Consider the following 9,717-nt stretch of genomic DNA (forward strand, 5'->3'; position numbering starts at 1 on the left):
AGTAGCCCCCCTTCCCCCGTGCCCTCAGCCAGCTCCTTTGTCTGACGCCGCCACGCTCGTCGGACGCTGCCAGACCAGCTACCTGGTCCATGGGAGGCGCGCGTCTCTTCGCCTGCCATCTTCTTCGATGACGCCCGCAAACTATTCGACAATTTGCCTCCAAGGTACAAATGGACTCCGCCGACGAGTTCTTTTTCCACAATTTCCTCTACGACTTCGACGATGAGGAGATGGTGGCTGCCGTGTTGGTCCATGGCCACCTTAGTAGGCAGGGGCCATTGTTTCGGGGCTCGATCCCGGGGCACACTCCGGCGTTGAATCGCAACCAAGGGAGCGGCCATTTCCTTCTTTGGAAGGACTACTTTGAGACACCCAACCCGCTCTTCAAACATCACCAATTCTGGTGCCGTTTCCATATGGCTAGGCATGTTTTTAATCGTATTCGAGAGAGGGTTGCTACCTGTGAGCTACGTTGGGATTTTCTCAAAAAAGAAAGGATTATGCAGTACAGTAGAGATAAGTATTTTACTCAGTTAAGAAATAAGGTTATCAATTCAGTAGGAGAATCACACAACACCTCGTTAGCAGTACCTACACACAGAATAACAATTACTTGCACCCAACGCGAACAAGGGGTTGTCAATCCCTTAGGGTTAATTGCGAGGATCAAATCTCGTAGTGATAGATAGATAGCACAAAAATACAAAAAAAAGTAAAGAAAAATTATAGCAAGGTATTTTTGATTTTAATATATGATAAAAAGTAGACCCGGAGGCCATAGTTTTCATTAGAGGCCTCTCTTTTGAAAACAACATACGGTGGGTAAATAAATTACTGTCGGACAATTGATAGAAAAGCAAATAATCATGATGATATCCGAAGCAATGATTATGTATATAAGCATCATGTTCGAGATAAGTAGACCGACTCCTTCCTGCATCTACTACTATGGCCTTGTTTGGTTCAGCTTTTATCGGCGAATTCCGCTGCCGTGCAGCAAAATCTGAACCTAAGGGCGAACCCAGCAGAATCCGATTCCAGAAATCCGTTGCCAAAATCTGAACCAAAAGCGGAAGCAGCCAGGACGTGCTTTCCAAAATCTGATTCCGCTGCGGGCCAAAATCTAAAAAAACTGTATCAGCTAGTTTGCCAAATGACCTACATCTTTTTCACATCAGATTTTCCACAGTTGTTTTTCCACAACATATTTTCACAGCTGCTTTTAGAAATCCATAGCCGAACCAAATAGGGCCTATTACTCCACACATCGAATGCTATCCAGCATGCATCCAGAGTATTAAGTTCATAAAGAATGGAGTAACGCCTTAAGGAAGATGACATGATGTAGACAATGTGGGCCGGCTGGTAGGAGGGGGCCCGCAGCGCCTGGTGCTGGTCGGGCCGCGGTCCGGCGATGTAGGACTGGTGCTGGGCCGGGCGGGCGCCGAGGATGCCGGGGGATGTCAGGCGGGGCACCTGCATGGAGTATGTGTGGACCTCCTCGGTCCACGGGTTGTGGCCGAAGGCCCATGGCGGGGTGGGCAATGGCGGCTGTTGTGAGGCGGCCCGAGGCGCACCGGATGGGGCGGCCTGCTGCTGCTGGCCCTTGAGCCCTCCCTTGCCCGCGGCGAGCGCCGCGATCGGTGGGAGGGGCGGACGCCGACTACGGGGCGGGGAAGGGGAAGCCCGATGGCTGCGTGAAGGTGGTGACCGACTGTTGTGGAGGAGGCGCGCCGCGTGAGGTACCGACAGCGAGGGCGGTATGCACGGTCCGCACCTTCGTCTTCTCCATGCGGCGTTCCTCCAACTTGAGGTATGCAACGACCCTAGTGAAGGTCGGGTTGAGGATGAGCGTGAGTTTGGACGCCGCATTGGAGAAATCCTCGTTGAGGCCGGCGATGAGGGTGCTCAAGAGGAGATCACCGGAGAGCTTTTCAGCAATGTCGCATATCTCATCGCAAATACACTTCAGGCGCATGCCATACTCATCAATGGACGAGTTATCTTGGTGGCACCCGAAGAATTCTTGCTGAAGAAAGATGAGCCGCTCGAGACGGTTGTCGGTGAAGAGTGTGTTCAACTTCTTCCACACGAAATAGGCGACATCATCATCCTGCACCACCGTGTATAAGAGGTCGTCCAAGATGGTTTGGAAAAAACAACGGATAAGAGTGGCCTCGGTGGTCGACCACTCGGCGTTGTGCTGCATGGCCGCCGCGTCGACGGATCCATCGATGTGCTCCTGGACTCAGGGAAAACAAGGTTGAAGTAGGTCTTCCATGATTACTAGGACGAATCGTCGTGAGAGAGACGATGGGGGCATGACTGAGGATGTTGAGGTTTCGGAGGTCTTCGGCGAATGCGGGCTCGGGGCCATCAAAGGGGTTGGAGTCACCGGAAAGGGTGGAGCTGGAGGCCATGGAGGTAGGGTAGGTTAGGGTTCGGTGGTAGGGATAATAGAGGTGGGATGAGGGCGACGGCGGCAGGGGGCTGCGGCGGTCGGGGAAGAGGGAGGGGACGGTGGCAGTAGAGCTGCGGCGGTCGGTGGGAGAGAGGGGCGGCGGCGGCACCTAGGTGCGGCGGAAGTTTCGGTTAGTCAGGGTTTGGTATCTGATACCATGTAGTTTGATAATATTTGCATTGATCGCATGTCGTAGCATACAAAGGGTACATGAGCACGAATATCTCAACCGTATCCATTATACAAGGAAAGGATCGACAGATATCTCTTGACTAGGAAACAATAAAATATAATCCTAACTACCTACTGTATATGTGGCAATGATATAAAACAGATAAAACACGCGTCTGTTTGAATCGACGTGTTGAAGTTGCTCTTAGGTCACTTGGAGCGACGTCAAGCTAGATAGCTAACAGTCGGGCATCAGGCGGATCGGAGGCCGGCCGTCCGGCCCCAGCCGTCGCCGTCCGTCGCATAAATACTAACGGAAAGGAAAACGTGGGCTGGCCAAGCCGAGCTCAAGCTGGGGCGTGGTGGTGGTACGACATGCAGAAAATTAACGTGACGCACACGCCGATCGCTGTCGCCCGCGGATACGAGCAGCTATTTTTGAGTTGTGACGAATATACGATCTGGTTGGCGGGGCGATTTGCTCGCCTGTGTCGTACAAGCTGTGCTGCCCTTTTAATTTTCCTTTCATCTCTGATAGAAACACGGCAAGCTGGACGTACCTTGCATTGATTTCCTTGGTGAGTGAGGCTTTCTTTCTTTACGCATGCACTTGTCCTAGAAGTGGATCAAGGCATCCCTCCGGGCTATAATTCGGCGCATAAATTTTACTCACTGACGAATATGCATAAGAAGCTTTACAACCTTTTTTTATTTACAGGACAACGGCGGGCTTACAACGGCGTGAACTATTCATCAAGAAAGAGCACCATACAATATGATACAAACCTAATTTGAGTTACAGCACGGACAGAGCAAGGGGTTTGCAACTTGCGCCAAGCCAAGCTGGCTGTGCGACCTTTCCTAGGCTGTGTCTCAGATGAATGCCGTGCACGCCTTGGCACACAAGGGACCTGTGATCTCGGAGAACAGGTGAAGGGATCGAAAGAGATCGATCAGGGGAATGCATTTTGTGCAAGTAAAGCCACACACACACACACCAATTGATTAAGCTTACTTGCAAGTCACTATGCCCACACACGCATACTCCTGCCCCGAGCAATCATAGAGGCCTAAACAGATGGAATATTATCCATCCTCTGTGCCATTGTTTTTTGCTAGTACCACTCCAGTATCTGCGTAGCTAATCATTGGTTGGGACGCAGCATTTAGGACATTTTTTTTCCTGTGCCATCATTCGCTGAAAGGCGGTAGCTAGTGGGCGAGCAGTACAGTGTCTTGCTGGCCAAGTGGTGCCCACAGGAAAAACAGAGCATTTTAGGTCTAATTAGCAACAACCTACACTGCTATCCCCACAGGCAGGGAGGCTGTCATGGCAGCTATTCCATTAGCGAGGCGTGTCTGACGGGAAAGGAAGAGTTTTTCTGTGTTCGAAAGAGGGCGGCGACGTGGCCGCCTGGGCTCCGGTCGCTGGCTTGTGAACGGAATGCACACATGGTCGATGTGCGTCGGGGTGACGACAGCGAGCGACGCTTTTCTTTGGTTTTTGTTATGACGCGGACTAGTACTAGTGTGTTGAGATCATGTCGAGTTGATTAGGACAAAGAGTGGTGCTGAAGCTACTGAGTTGATTAAGCCTCGCCCTGAGCACGCATACAGCGTGCCAATGTTGGTTACTTTTTTGTTGTTGTTGTTGTTGATAATTGCCGATGTTCGTTACTTGGCTTGCCTCTGACGTGGGTTGGACAATTTCGGCGTGATTCGAATTCTGGGATGGGCGATTTGACGGCTTCAGGTTCAGCCAGCTCGAGACTTTGCCCGTTGGCAAACAAATGGACCGACTTGGGTTAGCCAACCGACACACACACACATGCATGCACGCACGCACACGAAATGGTACTACCAGCCAAGCAGTGCAACACGGTGGAATTTGCACGATCGTGTGAGCCATCTGATACAGGGACACGCAGAGCCAAGAGGTGTTGGTTTGAGGATGCCGTGGCCCGGCCGGGCCGGGGCGTTGGGACGTAGGCCGATGGATGGAACGTCCGGAGGCCCCGTACCGGTACTCCCCGCGTACGTCTACGCGCCCGAGCCCGAAGCGCGCACGCCCTGGCAGTCGGTGGTACCCATCCATCGTCCGTCGCCCGCCCGCTCACGCCTAAAACGTGGACCATCCATCCGATCCGGCGGCCCCCGCCGCAACCTCTGCGGTGCCGGCCACCGATGGCTTAATTCCGTCCGGCCCCTTCTTCCATCGACAGGTACGGCGCGTCCCTTTCTCGCGTACGCACGCAACGCAAAGCGCGCACGGACGGACGCCCCGCTCCGCTCGCTGGGCTGTCGTGCGTCGACGCGCGCTGGGCGTGGCCCCCCGCCGTACGCTCGTGCGTGCGCTGCATGGCCACACGTCGACAGCGACCACTGATATGCTCTGCCCCCCTGCTAGCTACTGTATGTGTTTGGTTTTGGTTCTGGTTTGGTGCACCCGTTCCTTCGGTGCTGCGCGCGGCGTAGCTGAGCGCAGTGCGTGTCGCTCCGGGTCACAGATCCATCGCCTGTGCTACACATCAAGTGGTCAGCTTGGTAAGCTCTCAACAAAAAATTGCAATTAATGATCGGCTATGCTACGCAGGTCTTCTTCTTCCTTTTCCCTCTTCGAATAATTCCTTGAATTTACATCAAAGATTTTTAACGATATAAAGCACCACGGGGGCAAGCTGCGAAGTACGGACGGCGCGGGTGCTGATTCTGCCAATCCAACATGGCAAAATGTTTGGAGACTAAACTGTCCGGCGAAGGTGAAAATCTTCCTATGACGAACCTTACATGGAACCTTGCCCTGTAATGTGGTCCTCGCAAACCGACATGTACCAATCGGACCTACGTGCCCGGCATGTCGTCAGGGTGCAGAGGACGCTCTTCATGTATTGTTTCGATGCAGAAAGGCGAAGGAAGTATGGCGACTTCTGAGACTGGAAGACGTTATTAAGAGCATCTCCAGCCGTTGAGCCACCCAAGAGGCATTTTCCTCACTGCGGGGGCTGCCGACGAATATTTTACGCTGGGAGGGGGAGGGGGAGAGTGTTCCCAGCCATGCTCCCACCCATGTCTCAACCAACGGACGAGTGGCGACGGCAAGGAGCCCAGGGCCGCGCCCGGAGGCTTGCAGGTCGTTGCTTCCCAACGACGACGCCGACTGCTTCCCGACAACGCCGCGGCCAGCCCGCCCGCCACGCCGAACTCGGCGAGCGGCAGGACGCTAGCCAGGCCGAGGCCGCTCGACATTGGGTGCACCATGCCCAGGTCGTTGCTTCCCAACGACGACGCCGACTGCTTCCCGACAACGCCGCGGCCAGCCCGCCCGCCACGCCGAACTCGGCGAGCAGCAGGACGCTAGCCAGGCCGAGGCCGCTCGACATTGGGTGCACCATGCCCAGGCACAGCGCCACCGCCACGGTCGCGTCCACCGCGTGCCCACCCGCACGCAGCGCCCACCTCCGAGCACCATCCGTCGTCCGCGGCCACGCCGGACTCCACCTCGTGCCGGCTCTCCCGCGCGCCAGACACCCTCGAGCTCCGGCCCCGATCAGCTGCAGGCTCCGCGCCGGGGCCAAGGAGCAGCAGCAGGACGCCGGCAAGGGCGAGCAGCGCCACGGCGATGCCCAGCGCAGCGCACGGACGGCGAACCCTGCGGGATGCTGAGGGACGCGGCCTCCTCATGCTCGTGGGAAAGTGGCGGCATGGCAACGTCTGGATCGAGAAGGGCGGCGACCACGACCTTGAGCTCCTCCAGCGCCGCCGCCTTCCTGACGGCCGCGTCTGCTTCACCCTCATCGTCGCCGCACTCGGACGGCTCCGCCCTAAGCAGCTCCGTAAGGCGGCGCGGCTGCGGCGACCGGAAGGACGTCCGGCCATGGCAAGAACTGCCGCCGCACGTGAGAAGACCAGCCAGATCCGGAAGCCGCCCGCGTCGGCGCGCCCCACCTCCGGCCGCTCCGCGCCACTCCACCTCCGCCGGCCATGCGCGCTCCTCCTCCGCCCGGCCTTGCCTGCCCCGGCATCGCCAGCCCCGGCCTCGTCCATCCCGGCCTTGCCTGCTCCGGCCACGGCCCCGCCTCGCCAACTCCGGCCAGCGCCTGCCCCGACCTCGCCCATCCCGGCCACACACGGCGAGCTTCGGCCTCGCCAGCCCGTAGTACATGGAGAGTAGAAGTCGCCGGGGAGAGAGGGAGTGTGGACGTGGAGAGGAGAGAGGGAGTGTGCTGCACGTGGGTGGGCTTGGAGAAGAGAAAGGTAGTTGGGACTGAAGGAAATATGCCCTAGAGGCAATAATAAAGTTGTTATTTATATTTCCTTATATCATGATAAATGTTTATTATTCATGCTAGAATTGTATTAACCAGAAACTTAGTACATGTGTGAATACATAGACAAATAGAGTGTCACTAGTTTGCCTCTACTTGACTAGCTCGTTGAATCAATGATGGTTATGTTTCCTAACCATAGACATGAGTTGTCATTTGATTAACGGGATCACATCATTCGAGAATGATGTGATTGACTTGACCCATTCGTTAGCTTAGCACGATGATCGTTTAGTTTGTTGCTATTGCTTTCTTCATGACTTATACATGTTCCTATGACTATGAGATTATGCAACTCCCGAGTATTGGAGGAACACTTTGTGTGCTACCAAACGTCACAATGTAACTGGGTGATTATAAATGTGCTCTACAGGTGTCTCTGATGGTACTTGTTGAGTTGGCATAGATCGAGATTAGGATTTGTCACTCCAATTGTCGGAGAGGTATCTCCGGGCCCTCTAGGTAATGCACATCACTATAAGCCTTGCAAGCAATGTAACTAATGAGTTAGTTGCGGGATGATGCATTACAGAACGAGTAAAGAGACTAGCCGGTAACGAGATCGAACTAGGTATTGAGATACCAACGATCAAATCTTGGGCAAGTAACATACCGATGACAAAGGGAACAACGTATGTTGTTATGCGGTTTGACCGATAAAGATCTTCGTAGAATATGTAGGAGCCAATATGAGCATCCAGGTTCCGCTATTGGTTATTGACCGGAGACGAGTCTCGGTCATGTCTACATAGTTATCGAACCCGTAGGGTCCGCACGCTTAACGTTCGGTGACGATCAGTAATATGAGTTTATGTGTTTTGATGTATCAAAGGTAGTTCAGAGTCCCGTATATGATCACGGACATGACGATGAGTCTCGAAATGGTCAAGACATAAAGATCGATATATTGGATGACTATGTTTGAACTTCGTAAAGGTTCCGGGCAAGTTCGGACAAATACCGGAGTACCGGGGGTTACCGGAACCCCCAGAGGATTGTAATGGGCCTATTGGGCCTTAGTGGAGAAGAGGAGGGGCGGCCAGGGCAGGACGTGTCCCCTCCCCCTCTAGTCCGAATTGGACAAGGAGGGGGGGCGTGCGGCGCCCCCCTTTCCTTCCCCCTCTCTCCTCCTTCCCTCTCTCCTACTCCTACTCCTGGAAGGGTTGGAGTCCTACTTCCAGTGGTAGTAGGACTCCCTTAGGGCGCGCCTAGGAGGGCCGGCCTCTCCCCCTCCTCCACTCCTTTATATACGGGGAAGGGGGGCACCCCATAGACACACAAGTTGATCATTGATCTTTTAGCCGTGTGCGGTGCCCCCCTTCCACCATAATCCACCTCGGTCATATCGCATCGGTGCTTAGGCGAAGCCCTGCGTTGGTAGCTTCATCAACACCGTCATCACGCCGTCGTGCTGACGGAACTCACCCTCGAAGCTTTACTGGATCGTGAGTTCGTGGGACGTCACCGAGCTGAACGTGTGCAGATCACGGAGGTGCCGTATGTTCGGTACTAGGATCGGTCGATCGTGAAGACGTATGACTACATCAACTGCGTTGTCATAACACTTCCGCTTACGGTCTACGAGGGTATATGAACGACACTCTCCCCTCTCGTTGCTATGCATCACCATGATCTTGCGTGTGTGTATGATTTTTTTTGAAATTACTGCGTTCCCCAACAGTGGCATCAGAGCCAGGTTTATGCGTAGATGTCATATACACGAGTAGAACACAAAAAGATTTGTGGGCGTGGGTATATACATATTGATTGCCGTTACTAGTTGATTCATGATTCAGCGACATTATTGGATGAAGCGGCCCAGACCAACATTACGCGTACGCTTACGCGAGACTGGCTCTACCGACGTGCTTCACACATAAGTGGCTAGTGGGTGTTTATTTCTCCAGCTTTAGTTGAATCGGATTCAATGAACAGGGTTCTCTCTGAAGATCAAAAAGCAATCACTATACCGCGTTGTGGTTTTTTGATGCGTAGGTAAGAACGGTTCTTGCTCAGCTTGTAGCAGCCACGTAAAACTTGCAACAACAAAGTAGAGGACGTCTTACTTGTTTTTGCAGGGCATGTTGTGATATGATATGGTCAAGACATGATGCTAAATTTTGTTGTATGAGATGATCATGTTTTGTAACACAGTTATCGGCAACTGGCAGGAGCCATATAGTTGTCGCTTTATTGTATGAAATGCAATCGCCATGTAATTGCTTTACTTTATCACTAAGCGGTAGCGATAGTCGTGATGGAAATAGTTGGCGAGACGACAACGATGCTTTGATAGAGATCAAGGTGTCAAGCCGGTGACGATGGTGATCATGATGGTGCTTTGGAGATGGAGATCACATGCACAAGATGATGATGGCCATATCATATCACTTATATTGATTGCATGTGATGTTTATCCTTTATGCATCTTATTTTGCTTAGTTCGGCGGTAGCATTATAAGATGATCTCTCACTAAATTTCAAGGTATAAGTGTTCTCCCTGAGTATGCACCGTTGCTACAGTTCATCGTGCCGAGACACCACGGGATGATCGGGTGTGATAAGCTCTACGTTCACATACAACGGGTCCAAGCCATTTTTGCACACGCGGAATACTCGGGTTAAACTTGACGAGCCTAGCATATGCAGATATGGCCTCGGAACACTGCGTGAACCATATAGTAGATATGATCAACATAGTGATGTTCACCATTGAAAACTACTCCATCTCACGTGATGATCGGACATGGTTTAGTTGAT

Source organism: Triticum dicoccoides, chromosome 7A (genome assembly GCF_002162155.2).
Source record: "Triticum dicoccoides isolate Atlit2015 ecotype Zavitan chromosome 7A, WEW_v2.0, whole genome shotgun sequence".
Taxonomy (NCBI): Eukaryota; Viridiplantae; Streptophyta; class Magnoliopsida; order Poales; family Poaceae; genus Triticum; species Triticum dicoccoides.